The sequence below is a fragment of the Pinus tabuliformis genome, chromosome Q, assembly GCF_031772625.1.
Source record: "Pinus tabuliformis cultivar Carrire ecotype Pingquan chromosome Q, CPIR1, whole genome shotgun sequence".
Taxonomy (NCBI): Eukaryota; Viridiplantae; Streptophyta; class Pinopsida; order Pinales; family Pinaceae; genus Pinus; species Pinus tabuliformis.
The window spans coordinates 1,357,481,172-1,357,496,223 of NC_142296.1; the positions used below are offsets into that span (position 1 = coordinate 1,357,481,172).

At 32.7% G+C, this 15,052-nt stretch overlaps 1 protein-coding gene across 2 annotated transcripts in view; it reads right to left on the minus strand.

Annotated features, from left to right (window-relative positions):
* LOC149224960 (uvrB/uvrC motif-containing protein) overlaps window positions 1-5,171 on the minus strand; it is a 250,537-nt gene extending 245,366 nt beyond the window's left edge. For both annotated transcript variants that reach the window (XM_089386359.1, XM_089386360.1), the window contains exon 1: window positions 5,017-5,171. The gene's annotated coding sequence lies outside the window, so the exon portion shown is untranslated. The remainder of the gene's footprint in view (window positions 1-5,016) is intronic.
* Window positions 5,172-15,052: the final 9,881 nt, after the last annotated feature.

The following is a 15,052-nucleotide window of genomic DNA, read 5'->3' on the forward strand; positions in this document are numbered from 1 at the left end:
GATGCCATAGATTGTTGTTGTCGTGATTTTTGTTGTTGATCACCAAGGCAAATGAATGTGCCACTTGATCATCAACAAGCCTACAGAAGCCTTGCTCCTTAATCCCTTATGCAATCTTCTTATTGCTCCTTTTTATCCATCACAAAGTATCTTGCTCCCCATAAGATCACATTCAAATATGGATTCTACACAGTGATTTCACTAACTAAAAGCAGAATTTTACTCAAATTATAAATGTAAAATACATTCTTAAACATGAAGGTCTTACCTCTCACCTTGACCTACACATTACAACAACCTTCTATAGAGTTTTCCCCCACGACCCAAAATCATTGTTTGTAACTTGGTTTTGTTTTCCATTAACTGAGCAAACCAACACTCTTGATAGCCATATGCTTTGATGCTCTGGAATCAAAAAACCAATATGTTGACTTATCTCCCACCCGAGATCGCTACAAAAGCATAAAACTCTTTCTGTTATTGTTTTACAACATTAGCCTACTTCTTTCCTAACCACCCATGGTTGTGTTGATCATCTCACAATGTTTTCCTACACTCTTTCTTAATACCAAACTTCCCACAGTAAAAACACTTCCTATTCTATTGATTTGTATGAATTAGAAAGCTTGCCACTACCACTATTTTTTCCCTCTTGCTTTATGTTTTTTTTGCCTTCCATCTTTCTTGCAAAGGCACTCTCAAATACTCCATTGTTGCATTAGAATTGATTTTTCCATCTATCCTTTTCTAATACATAAGTACACAATCTCAAATGTGATGCCAATTGACTATGAAGAGACATTCAACATTTCAACAAAATTTTCAAAAGAGGGAGGTAAGCTCATCAAGGTAATCACATCCAAATCATCCTCATCTACTTCTCTACCTATAACAAGTAGTTGATCCCAAACGTCTTTCAATTTCAACGAGTGATCTAAAATTTAATCACCCTCTTCCATTTCCATTAAAAACAATAAACTCTAGGTAAAAATCCCTAACTTTTTGGAAGTTCCATGCATCTCTCTTAGCCTTGACCATAGCATGAAAGCATACAATGCATCTTGAAGTTGTTGGAGAATGTCATCCATCATAGAAAACGTTATCAATATCATCACTTCCTTGATCTCTAAATAAAAGTCTTCTTATTGAACCTCATCATTGGGGTCTCTCTTTTCCCTCCTATTGACCACTCCTAATAATCACTTATACTAGAATATGGATTCATGTAGTGTTTTCAAATATTTAAGTTGTGACTAGGGATAGTACATCATCCTAGTGTCCCTTCCTAGGAACAATAGGATGAAGAGCAAGTATTGTCTAATAGATAGTGTACAAATTGCAAATTGTTTCAAGGTCACTTTGTTGAAAATTCAATGGTGGATGAATTGGCTCCCTAAATCCAGTGGTGGGTGAATATTTTCCCACGCAATCTTGTAGATTCAACATAGAATTGATCCAAGATAGCTAGGCATGTATTCTAAAATGACTAAATCTCTAAGAATTATATACACTATTGTCCATCCATCAAAAATCCATGCTTGAAAGACCAATGTCTACAATAACGATTCAATCTTATATTCTTACCATAAACGCAAATCTGAAATAATGAAAATTATTAGCTCATTCTTCTATGAAGACATTATGAATATATTATAAACTTCCATGCTCCCAAATCTTCCTCGTCTACTTCTCTTCCTATTACAACTAGTCGATCCCAAATGTCTTTCAATTTCAAGAAGGCGACTTAAATTTTAATCACCCCATTCCATCTTCAATGAAAACAACAAATTCTTGAGGTTAAAATCCTTGCCTTTGTCAAAAGTTACATGCATCTCTCTCAACCTCTCAACAATACCATGAAAGCATCCTATACATCTTGAACTTGTGGGAGCATGTCGTCCATCACAAATATTGTTATTAGCATCATTGCATGTCTTTTCTTTGAATTAAATTCTTCTTATTGGACTTCATCATCAAGGTCTGTCTTTTCCTTCTTAGTGAGACAGTGACCACCCCTAACAATCACTTGTATTGGAATATAGTAATCATGCACTCTTCCAAACGTTGAAGTTTTGACTATTGATAGTATAACATCCTAGTATCCTTCCTAAACATTATGGGATGAAAAGTGGGTATTGTTTAATAGACAATCTACGCATTGCAAAATTGTTTCATTGACTCTGTATCGAAAATTCAATTGTTGGTGAATTGGCCCCTTCAAAACAATCGTAAGGTTGGCTACTAGAAAGGATTACATGTTTGATTTTCTGATTCAACAGTGAACTATGCCCAATTTGTAGAAATGAATCTACCACTCATAATTGTCAAAAATAACCAAAATAGATATACTTGCTACAATCGTTGATGAAGAAAACTATCATGAGAGAACATCAAAAGGAATTTATTATACAGCAAAAGAAACCATGCAAAGAGCTATGCATGAATCTACAAACAAGGAAATGCCCTTGGGATGCCAGCGAATCTTAAAAATTTTATGTTTATATAGAGATCTTTGTTGTAATTAAGTAAAATGTTTGATAATAAAGAAGAATTGGAGGTTTCCTAGCCTAAATGCAAGGAACAAAGTTGTTGTGAAGAGAACTAGGTTTTGATGCCAACTTGTGTGAATTGAGATACAGAAAAATATAAAGGATTATGAAACCTTTGAATTGCAGATGGGAAGATCCAAGACTCGCTGAAAAGAGAGAGTTCTACTAGTTATAACCCTTTTGAAAGGCTCGTTAGCGATACACCAAGAGGCACCTTCAAACAACCCTGATGCATGATCAAAGTGGTTGAATATTTGCCCAATAAATCTTGTAGATTTCAACATAGAAATGATCCAAGATAGCGAAGCATGTACTCTAGAATGACTACGTTGTTAATAATTGTATACACTATTATCCATCCATCAAAATCCATGCTAAGAAGACCATCGTCTACAATAATGATTAAATTGTATAGTCTTTCTACAATGGCACTTTAGAATAATCAAAATTATTAGTTCATTCTTCTTGTGAAGACTTCCCAAACAAATTCTAAACTTCCATGCCCCCACACTGATGTCTGAATAACTAATTTAGGAATCAATTCCAATAACGTGAATTTCTACATAACTGGTATAGCAAACAATTCAAATAATGTGAGGTATCGGGAGAAATATGTTAGTGTTACACTGGTGATGTAGTGAAGGTGTCGAAGGGTAGGCAAACAAGAGATGTGCACAATATAGGAACATCTTAATGCAATTAACACTAAGGAACTCAACTTTGTTGTACATGAGGGTTGATGACCTTTGAATAGAGAATAGGCCCTAATGTGCATTTGTCACCTTATGTAATTGTCTTAATTTTATTACGCCCACAAATGACCAAGGAATAGGTCAATGGGACTAAAGAATACAATTAGTGACCACTACAGTATGGGAGTGTCTAGAACACTCCTGAAAGCTAAATTGTGACCAAAATAGAAGAGATATAATAATAATAAAAAGAGAGAAGAGCAACGGCTACACAAACTGTACACACAATTAGTGACCACTACACTATGGGAGTGTCTAGAACACTCCTGAAAGCTAAATTGTGACCAAAATAGAAGAGATATAATAATGATAAAAAGAGAGGAGCAACGTCTACGCAAATTGTACATGAGGGTTGATGACCTTTGAATAGAGAATAGGCCTTTGTGTGCATTTGTCACCTTATGTAATTGTCTTAATTTTATTACGCCCACAAATGACCAAGGAATAGGTCAATGGGACTAAAGAATACAATTAGTGACCGCTACACTATGGGAGTGTCTAGAACACTCATGAAAGTTAAATTGTGACCAAAATAGAAGAGATCTAATGATAAGAAAAGAGAGAAGAGCAACGGCTACGCAAAACCTAAGTGGAAAACCCTAAAAGGCACGAGGCCCTAACTCAACATCAGCATCAAAACTGGAAATAAACGTGGAAGCAGAAAAGGAAGAAGAGGCACCAGCCTCCATTTATGTATGTGAAAGAGCCAATGCAAAGCCTGATGACCTACATGGGATTCATATTATTTAGCTAGGGACGTGAGTGACATGCACTAAAGGGCAAACATAATACTAAAACACAAACACACAAACAATCAAATAACATCTGTAAAACATGATGAGCACAAACAATTATAAGTTGTAGTACTAAAGCCGTCACCAAACACAATCCGTCCTAGAATGGCATCACAATAGTGCAAGAATGTCTGTTTGTCCCTTTACTTTCTTGCATTTTTAAGTTAAAACGTAAAAATGACAGCCATAACTAACGTTGCAATCCACTCCCCTGCACAACGTACTTGCAAACATTCCGCTACTCCTTTTAAACAAGCATTTCTAAATATTCCATCCACTTAACATCACACAGTTTGGCAATCGGTTCGACTCATTCTCAACTCTTCTTTTGAGATTGATGCGTTCAGTGAATGTTCAGTGCAGAGCTCCTGAGCCATAGTGAGAACGTGGGTGCCATGAGCTTCACCAGGTCAAAATTAATTCTTACACTATTCTATGATTTATATTTAGTGTTCATGAATACTGTAAGGGCATTAATATGTGAGGAAGAAAGAGAACCACTGTATAGGAATATGATAATTCCTGCCAATTAGAAATCAATTGAACATGCCAGAGGTCCAAAAACTGTCATGGACATGCCAAAGCCCAAAATAGGCGAATAGTTCCCATTTCACTTGCACCCGCATCATGAAACACAGTGCCAAGGGTAGCCGTACCCAAAAATGGGGTCTTGACTTTGCCATGGTTTTCGTCTTAAATTAGACATATAGGACTTATTATGTGCATTCCAGATAAGAATCCCATCTGATTCATTCACGTGATTTCGCAGGAGAATCGCCCGCCCTCCAACAACAACAACAAAACAGAAAATGTGCAAATGGACATGATTGTTGTTACCTTTATCAATTTAAGAGTTCAAATGTTGGGTTGGGTATAACAGAAGGGTTGATAGAATGACAAACGGATTGGAATAAAACTTACTTGATATAATTAGAGACTGAGTGGAATCCGTTTCTCAGAAAGAGAAAATCAATGGCGAAGCCCCGGATTTGAAGCGCGGCTACAAAGTACTTGAAAAACAATTTACAGTGAACGCCAACGCCAACGCCAACGCCACGCGAACATGTGAAGCATAAAAATAGGAGATATGCCATGATAATCTATAACTTTGTAAAAATTAATCTTAATTCGATGCCTAAACACCTAATCAAAATATTAATGTTTGCTCTAATAGCAAACGTTAATAATTTGAGCTGGTATCTAGGCTAAAATATTAATTTGGAGTTGTGCTTGGGAGGGATCATTACGGTCTAATCAAACACCTAATCAAAATATTAATGTTTGTTCTAATAGTCAAAGTTAATATTTTGGGTTGGTATCTAGGCTAAAATATTAATTTTTCGTATATATTCTTTACATTCATTTAGTTCAAATCTAATAGGAGTTGTGCTTGGGAGATATCATTATGGTCTAATCGGCTTAATTGAGTCTGATATAATTTTGGTGATAGAATTTTAGTTTTTCCATTTACTTAGTAAAGAAAAAGATTTAGAGATTGATGTGAGTAATGCATTTTATGTCTTTTTTTTAACTTTCACTCAAGTTTCATAAGTGTTTCTCTTGAAAGTTCGTAGGAATTAATTTGAAGTTATGAGGTTATACCTTTGAGTAAGGTCACATGAGTTGAATTTTAGAATATGATGCGATAGGTAAAATTTGAACATAAAAATATGTTTATAAACTCGTTTTAGAATATGATGTGATAGGTAAAATTCGAACATAAAAAATATGTTTATAGTTATAAATAGAATGAATAACATTATGTAGATAACAACCATAAGTTAAAGAAATCTCTTAAGGGATAACATTAGACCATGAGCAATGTTGTTATTAGGAGGAAAAAATGTTATTAAATCAATATGGAGACATACACCCTAAAGCTAGCTCCAAATTGGTAAAGCTTTGATGTCAAAAACCATGAAGAGTACCCTTGTATGCACATAAATGAAATTTTCCACATTTTAATACAAAAAATAAAATAAAAGGAGCAAAAAACATGTAATAAGTATTTTTTAATGTTTACTTTTTAGTTTTATATGTAGTTTATCCAACATATTTATCAAACCATGTGACTCTATTAACAAAAAAATAAAAGAATTATGCATTAATATCGTAACATTATAATACCCTCGGCATACCCATTTGCTTGTCCTCATAAGATAGAAACAAAAAATGTATTTCACTTTTAGTAAATGTTTGGTTTCTATTTGCATAAAACTCCTTATACCACAATGGAAGACACTAACTAACATAGTCACTATAGCGGTGTCCCAGACCTCACTAACTCTACACAATAACCTACAAATTGGTAGTCTTGTAACATAGTGTTAACTATCACACATTCAAGTATTATGTAATATACAATAATGTAAAACCAATGCACACTCACGGGGTAATGATCTACTCATGTATAAATGTTCTTAATATATAAATTATGCAATACAATCACTACCTCTTAGCTCGCCCTTTTAGATTTTGGATGACTCTCTCTAACACTAGAGACTTAGCTCTATAATGTAATTTGCTATAACAATTATCTCACACTTTAAAGTCTACATTTCTATCTATGTACATGGATGACTCCTTACATTTTGTTTTGGTTCTTCAAATCATGATCTGAATATTCTATCTGATCTTCCACTATCTCAATCCTCTTAAACTTTCGTTTGTGCTCATTCATTTTCCATTGTCTTTATTGCACAAATCTATGCATTGATCATTGCATTGTTCCATGCATGTTATCATTTTGGTCATCTTCTACGCACATATATACTTGATCATTTTTATCATGGTCCATGTTGATGTCAGTTGCACAATCTATCCCGAACTCTCAATACTCCTCTTTGCACCAAAATTGCATGTGGCACTATGTTGTCTTTATGTGGGTGTATACATTATTATGCTTATGTTACTCCTTGATCTTGTTGTGCTCTACCAACTTGTTTTCTTATTATTTCAGGCATAAATTTTCAATGCATATGCTCAAAGTGTCGATGGATGCTCCTACATCAACATCTATTTATCTATTCATTCAAGTAAAATAAACCCTTATACTCAAGTCTACATCACTTCCATATAAATGTTTCTATTCTTGAGACCATGATAGTAATATTGGTATTTTATTCAAATCATGGTTTTCCAAGTTCAACCCAACTTATATGGCCATTTCTATCACCCTAGTCTAGATGTGATTACAATCCACTTGTGGAACATTGTTATTCCAAAAAAAATGGTAATATCATTGGTAAATTTCTTCAAATTAATTATATCAAAGTTAAAAAGGTACCAAAACCTCAACCAAAATGTGTGGTCATGGTCAACTTCATTAAAGATCCCCCTTATAATGTTACACTATAAAATGGAGATTGTTAATGGTCTTAAATCATGGATATTGGGAACATAAATTTTCAACATAAGGTTTGTCAAAAAACATTTTATTTAAATTATTCCCATCCAATGGCATTAGCTCCTCTTTGGAAAAAAAAATAGATGTAATAAACCCCCAAAGGATGGTGTCTAATGGAAAATAATTGTCCATAAACAACTCCAAGAATGCAAGTAGAGCAATTGAGACCTATCACACTAGCTCAAGTGCCCAATCCTCCTTCGAGGATTGTGATGCGATATGCACTCTATATCCCCCTCTTCTATGAAGGTAGCTCTTGTTAACAATACCTTAGGGGTGCTAAAGAGGTAGCATGCATCTAATGATTCAAATAAAAAATAGAAACAATATATCGCACACTTCAATATAAGCAAGATACTTGGATTCAACAATGCCTACATTATTAATAGAATCTTTAATTAATCAGGAAAAAAAACTGCAAAAAGGAGATAAAACTAAAAATAAATTGCTTCTTTGAATTCACAACCCAATCATTTAAAAAGACAATAAATATTTTTGAAAATTGTAAATGTAAATAGGTTTAAAGTTGAACTTAAGTAAGTCTAATCAATGATTATAAAAAATTTACCTCATGAAGTTAATTGTAGAAACAAAACTATTAGCTAAAAGAAGAGGCTAGATTCAAACCATGCAATGCCCCATGTGCATTTTGATGGTATTAGTTATGGGCATTTAAACTTGATACTTTTTTTCAAGGAAAGAAATTGGCCTCCCTCTTAACTCAAAGGCAAGAGTGAGGTTGTTGATACCGGATCAACCCAAAATTATACTCACTTCAAATTGTTTTTCTCAAGCTCCAAGCCATTACAACAATAATCAACAAAACTCATCATAACACTAACCAAAATTTGAACTTAGATAGGGAGGATGATAGTTGTTCCACCCAATCATCCAAGATAACCTTAATAGACTTATATCTATGTGACAACTCCTAAACATTTTATTCCAATTAACATCAATTTCTTAACTCAAGAAAAAGAATGTGTCACCCATTGATATTTGATTTCTTATGGGAAAGACATGTGATGCTCTCACTAATTTTAAAGAGTTATTTCTCTTCCAAAAATGTCAAAACATATTTTAATTGATAATAAAATTTTAATTATCTTTCATTAATATTAATAAATTGAAATATAAATTAAAGCAAAAACTTATACCTAATCACAATACAAAATTATTTAAAAATAATTTATATTACTAAAAAGATAATATCAAATTAATAAATAATTGTATTCTAAATGAAATATCAAATTCATGTTAATTAACCTATAAAATTATATATATATATATATAAACTTTGTGAAGTAAACTACGTTATTAAACTTCAATACCAGAATTCTTGATTGTGTATCATGTATAGGCAACAAATAGAGTTAGAAGAATAAAAGAGGTAATAATAATGAATGTTTTTCGATATAAGAAAAGAGGTAATAATAATGAATGTTTTTCAATATAAGAGATTTTTTATTTTGTATCAAATACAAGTAATAAATAGAGTTAGAAGGATAAAAGAGGTAATACTAATGAATGTTTCATATTTACAAAATTTATGGGAGTAGAATGTGAGAGTTTTTTATCATGGTATATAATTGATTTTTAATTGGTCAAGTTAGTATTGGTCATTTTAGAAATGATTTAACTACATCTATGAAATGTTAATTCTTGTTGAAATTAGTGATTGCATTAAGAAGTTGATCAACTCAATTTTTAATAAAACCATGTTATATTATTTTCTTAACTGTAATGAGAATTTTTATATTAGCAAAATTCAGCGCTTGGATCATAGACTATACATCAGGGAAGTACAATGGAGCACCAATCAAGGTCAGAGGTAACTGATACCTCATCAATATTGTCACCTAATGTATATATTTTCCCACTAACAAGCCTAATATTTACGAGGATTTTGGAGGTATATACTCTTTATAAGACTTGCAAAATCATAGAAAATTTGCAATACATAATAACAAAACTAATGCAATTTCACAACTGATTGTGTTCTAAATTTCCCTCTATTGCCAAAGTTACTTTCATGTCAATTTATGTTTCATTTCCATTTCTTTCCTCACCTAGATTGCTGCAAAGTCAGAGAGATTGTATTGTTGTCTGCAAATCCTCCATTTGTTGTCGAAGATAATCCACCTCTTCCTCTTTATGTCTCTGTTGAGTTTTATCCTCCTCCATTTACTCCATTGAAAACAAAATTGCATAAAAATTTTGATTAATCTTCAGACACGATTGCTCCAAATTGACCTCCACCATGTTCAATCTTCCTTCAATAGATTCCATTTTAATGATTGCAGAGAGATTTCCTCGTCTACTACAAGCATTCACCATGGATATACTCCCAATCTCTGATAGAGCCTGAGAGGGAAAATGAGACTATATACCCCTACATTCATTTTCACTTAAAAACCTATAATCAATGTGACACTTCCACAAAACCAAGGACACACCAAGGGCACACAACCAAAGCAACACCAAAATTAACTTTCAACACCAAAGTCATGCATCCAGATTGATAGACCTTAATACTAGTTTGAAGACTAAGGAGGTGGTTGTGGAATGTCAATGCGTGAGAGGGGAGAAGGCTTGGCATGAACAACCTTATGAAGCCTAGCACTAAAGAACCAAAAAGTTGCAAAAAAAATACCACATAACCATAAGTGCCCTGAGGGCACATGACTAGAGATTCCTCTCAAAACCAAAGGCACATAACCATACCAACAACTTGTATCACCAATTTGAAAACAGAGGAGGCAATTGAATAGTATGGAATGACTAGCTATCATTTTCCAGCTTTAGTCTAGCTAACATTCCAAATTAGCTTCACAATAACTGCAATATTAAAATTAACTTCCTAAAGAACTAGAGAAATTACCAAATTACCTCATTGATGCTTTCCCAAGACAAATCCCAAGGGGTGCATAAAGCCCACCCTCGACATTGATCCTGCTATTAGGGAGAAAGATCAAATGCAATGAAACGAAGGGACAGATGGAATGCCCCACTACTTGATGGCAAAGGGAACCTTATAGCTAATCAAGTTGGCGACATAAACAAAATTTTCCCATTCCTTGCTCCATTTTCCCCATAGTAGCTTCAATTTGCCTCTTACACTATGAGATTCAGTGCTTATCCCTCTCTAAAAACCCATAATTTCTACCATGAATGCATTGGATTTTAATGACGACCTAATACCCACTCTAAGAATTAATTTTGGTCCTTTCAAGTCCCCTTCAATGAGACTGGAGCATGAAAAGTACATTGTAAATGGCAACATAAAATTTAACTCAACCATATTTTGGCCTCCCCCCACGAACAAACATTCAAATTGAGTATATATGTTGGTGTTAATGTGTTCCTTTGCAAGTGAAGAATGGGAGGGGAGGCCACGATGAAAAATGTGGTCTTAACCACACTCTCCACACCTTCTTTTTATTCAAATAATATCATGATTAAGGTATAATTGAATTTTTTGGCAACCCATTGTGGATAAGGACCACTGCTTCTAGTTTGACACCATCATTAGCAAGACGATCAACTTCAAAGTTGAGTGATCTTAGGACGTGGTAAAACCTAATTTTGGAGAAGGACCTTTTCAAATCCTGAACTCTTTCTACTATACTTCTAAGTTTGAAAGATTTACGTGAAGTACCCTTCACTAGGTGTTGGATGGCAAACAAAGAATCTCCCACCACCACCAAGTTTTTGTTCTAAGCTTTTTTGGCCAATATTAAATCTTGCAACAACATATAGGCTTCAACGAGCTTTTTTTCTAATTGGCCGAAGCCCTAAGAATAGTATATTACTTTGTTTCCTTCAAGGCTAGAGATAACTCCTCCCGCTCTTGCCACCCCTAAAATCATGTTATATTATTATAGTAAATTCCATCTTAAATTTGTCTCCGAGTAACTCTTCATTAATTTCATAAAGTAAGATTAGTTATTATTTTTTTGATGTAAAATTTACATCATCAATGATAAATTTTGTTAGGTACTTTCTAATATCTACCTTTAATATTTGCTTCAAGTTGTCGAAAGTTATTATCACGTAAGCTTTTCCTTCCATGAACTTACTTTCAAATTCTTATTTGCCAAATAGTTTACATTCATATATTGACTCTACACTTTCAAAGTCCTTTATAAGATCATTTTCCATCATGAAAACTTCTAACCTATTCTTATTGATCTCATCACAATTGTGAATCAATTGCCTACATGCTTAAATTGTAATTCCAAATATTCAAATTTATTTTAATCTCATATTAGTGGATGAAACATTTTCTTGTCTTTCAAAAAATATTATTGTGCTCATTTGCTAATGAAAAGTTGAACACAATTCACCCATGGGGCATACAATAGTCAATGACAAGGTGTTATATTAAGGCACTCCATGATGAAAAGAACACCAATTCAAAACCCTATGGCCACAAATCCAACCATGAGTATGGGTTGGTGTGCCCTGGGCTAGGTACAATTCGTAGTGACTTTGACGACTTTGATGCCCTTAGGTCATGGTTTCTCAAGCCATGGGTTAGCCCCACCAGTTTACAGGAAAACTAACTAACAAACAAACAAAAGAAGAAGAAAAAGAAATTTTGAACATATTTCTCATTAAAATATTCATCTTTCTCCAATTTTGTATTCACTATCTATTATAAAGTAATGACTCTTTATAGAAAATATGAGCTTCGTTAACGACTCCCTCGATATCCATAAACAATTTCGCCATCCCCCCTAAATGTCTCACAAAAGTTTTTCTAACATAGAAGATTAGTTCCTTTGTTGCCCAAATTTTGGACATTTTTTATGGGGAATCCTTCAAATCATAATCAAGTACTTGTACAATGTTATGAACATAAATGTGTATAAAATAATATAAATATGATTAATTAATAATTAATGAAGAAACACGTGAAAGGGCATGTCTCTATGAAAAGGTGTGACTTCTTATGAAAAGGAACCCCTGCATAGTATTTAATGGGACCCTTATTTGTAATATCATATAAATTTTTCATACATTTCATTCAATACATATTTATTTATCCTAAATCGATACTTTTGTATTCTGAGTATTTTGGTTATTCTATTCGTGAGCCAGGTTTGGTTGTCACATTTGATATCAAAGCCTCGTTTCTAATCTTGGCCATTAATCATACATGATTTTAGCTATACAATTTTTTTAATAGTTTCTCTAATCTAATTAAAGTCCTTGACCACCATTGTCCTTTGATCATTTGCAATTTAAACTTCTACTAGAGGAAATATTAGTCTATTGCAAAATTGAAGGAAACCATAAATTTGAAAATCAAAAAAAATAATTAAGAGGAAAAAGAAAAGATTCAAATTGTTTGTTGTAGAGACACTGTCTTGCTAGAAAAGAATGGAAGTAATAATAAATAAAAACCAACCAAATATCTAAAAGAAAAAAGTGGAGATATTTATAATCCAGGATATTAGAAAAAAGGGTATATGTGGTAATATCAATTCGTCATTACCACCACAATCCTCAACCACAAACAATGATTTGGCATAACCACAATCGTTTAATAATGAATTGTTGAGAAAATTTTGCTAAAATTGGATAGTTATCTCTGTGGTTTTCTACATTGAGGTGATACATAATCACAGCTAAAAACAATTCCAATTGTTGTCTGCATTCCAATATCAATAGTTAATCATACACCACTACCACCATGAATAATCTATACATTTTCGTTGTCCATAACAAATTAAATCGTATGACAATCCATCGTACATCTATTCTACTAAGTGTTGGACCTCTTGCAATTTTGTATGTTATTGTCAGTACTTACCCATCAAATTCAATCTATTCATACTATCATATTGTTTCATTCAATAATATTTGACTTTAATTAAATTTACGAAACAATTTATTGTGTTGTACACCAATAAAATTCATAAAACATTTTGGTGATGTAAGTTTGAATTATGTATATATCTTTTATTACATAAATGATAAAAGAAGATATTTTACCAAGTGAAAAAAAAATATGTAGAAAAAATATATTGTTTAAGCTTTTATATTAAGGAAAATTTTAGGGGCTAATATTCGCAAATGGGTTAATTTTCCATGTTTTTCCTAAAAAAATATTCACTAATTTCCATTTTCTAAAAATAATTCGCCCAAATTTTATAGTATAAAACTATTTTACCTCAAAATTTGCCAAAATTTTATATATAAACAATATAAAAAAAAAATTAGACATTTGAATATTTTAACAAAAATATCATAGATATTTTACAGATTGAGATTTGCAAGGTTTCTAAACTTTAAGATAATTTTTCATCCCTAAAATTATATATATAATGAGTAAAAGGGGGGCAATATGAAAATGAAGCACAAAAGATTCTCTTCTAAAGGTTGCTCAATTGCATGTTGCATATTATTTACAATAAAAGGGAGTGTTCAAGGTGTTAACTCTTAGAGAAAACCCTGGTTGCGAGAAAAACTCTAAGGTAACCTCTAACTAATCTTATGAATCGAAAGCTAACCCTTTCAATTCGAAGGGAGATCCCTTTTATAACTCAGTCAAATATGACTACTTATGTACATAACACATTGATTAGATCTGATTGGTTTTAAATAACATTGGTATGGAAAGGACAAAAAAAACCATTGGAATTACTGCTAACAGGTTATATGATCAAAACACAAAGCCAAGGTAGCAACAAGTTTCTTAGACAACTTATCATTTAGCTGTTATAGAAGCAGATAGAGATAAATACCAAAAAACAGAGAAATTAATGAATTGTGTTAAATATATTTAACTGGAAAACATATAGCAGTTTGGCAATAGTAAATCTGAGCTAACAAATGGAGTTCAGCTTTACAAACTTGATTTCCAAAATGTAAAAAACATGTGGAAAAGATAATGAAACAAAAGAGATGACAAACACTAGAAGACAGAGAGGAAACCCGTCACGCGAGAATCTCTATAACTCTAAGCAAATAACGCTGAACATAGTAATTTATATTGATATAAAAAACGTATACACTGTATTAAAAGTTTTTCCAAAAATTCCCAACCCTTTTTCATTCTATAGAACTTGTCTTTATAGAAAAGACAAACTAACTAAAACAAGTTTCTAGTAGAGCTTTAATTACAAAGTCTAAAAATCTCAGCATACATCTCAAATACATGCATATAAAACTTTTCAATCCTAAATATCATGATGTTGTTGGATTCATGGCTGAGATAAGGATCACCAAGTAGAATTTGATGAGGTGGCATCCAAGTCAACAATTGTCCATGAGCTTTTTCCTCACGAATTCCTGAAAAATAAGGTCTATTGATCCCTTCGAAACTCCAAAACCGTGATAGTTGTTAGAAAACCGAGAGAAGTTTTTTTAAATGAGTCCGTTCTGGACAAACACCTCTTTCAATTTTGAAAAAATCGTTCTCATTTGTTTGTAAACTTTTCCAAAATTGTTGTGTTGTACAAGAAAAACGGTCTAAAAAACAGAGTTTTTGTTCAAGTAAAAACAAATCATGCTTTGGCACCTTTTCCCTTTGACTGTTGAGTT